This window comes from Schistocerca americana, chromosome 2 (genome assembly GCF_021461395.2).
Source record: "Schistocerca americana isolate TAMUIC-IGC-003095 chromosome 2, iqSchAmer2.1, whole genome shotgun sequence".
Lineage (NCBI taxonomy): Eukaryota > Metazoa > Arthropoda > Insecta > Orthoptera > Acrididae > Schistocerca > Schistocerca americana.
Genome location: NC_060120.1, coordinates 953,755,617 through 953,756,603, shown reverse-complemented (window position 1 = coordinate 953,756,603; position 987 = coordinate 953,755,617). Strand labels below are relative to the sequence as shown.

At 42.8% G+C, this 987-nt stretch overlaps 1 non-coding gene across 1 annotated transcript; it reads right to left on the bottom strand.

Moving 5' to 3' along the window:
- Positions 1-233: 233 nt before the first annotated feature.
- Positions 234-396, bottom strand: LOC124596679. The gene has a single exon (XR_006978341.1). It is a non-coding gene; the product is annotated as a U1 spliceosomal RNA (small nuclear RNA).
- Between the last annotated feature and the right edge of the window lie 591 nt (positions 397-987).

The following is a 987-nucleotide window of genomic DNA, read 5'->3' as shown; positions in this document are numbered from 1 at the left end:
CCACGTTCTATAATTACCAAGATAAAAATTTATATCGCTTTTTTCGCATAAGGTACTACTCACATAAAAAGTTGGAGCAAGAAAATCTAAAGCACGGATTACCTAAAATCGCACCCCGTTCATGCGCATTTTCTCTAACAACTCTGAGGACATTCTAGCAAAGAAGCACCCAATCAAAGCTACTGGAGATCTAATGCCTATATGAAAATAATCTAACTTTAAATTATGATTAGACCGGGTCTGCGCGAACGCAGTCCCGACTACCAAAAATTATGCACCCGAGTTACCCACATTAGGGGTAATCGCAGGGGTCAGCCCAACCGAAGTGCAATGGAAGAGCCTCGTCCTGGAGGAACCGCCTTCATGATCACGGTATCCCCTGTGCCAGGTAAGTATGCTTTCAGTGGTAAAAAGTCTCTCCTTTATCTCGTACAGTAGGCATGAGTTAAAGCGAGAGCATATCAATGTTCACATTATGTCCAATCGCTTATGCTACACGCTTCAAAGGAAACGATAAAACAATATTTTTGCTGCGGAGAACTTCCGTCTATTTGTTCAGAAGCAGCAGAGCTATACACACACCATTGCACAAAAATAACTCCAGAGGCGATCTACGATCTAATTGGGCCGACTACTTCCGTAAACTGACAGTAGATGGCAACCGGGTCTTGTAGAGGCGCAGGCTGTTCCGTCTAATTGGCCCAAGTAGTTCATACAGCGGCAGTAGATGGCACACATCTCGCAGCTTTGGAAGTTATGCTACCATGCGATTGACTGTTTTTTACATCGTGTCGGTCACCCGATTGCGAATATCACATCTGAAAATTTAGATCCGCTGCTGTACTACTGCAGCACGGATAAAAACGCTAATAGCCTCGGGTGATCGAAATACGGTCTATTTGAAATTAAAAACAAAGGGCGGGAAATATACGTCGAATAACATAAAGATTCCGATGTTTCAGTACATTTACATACATTTTAATCCAT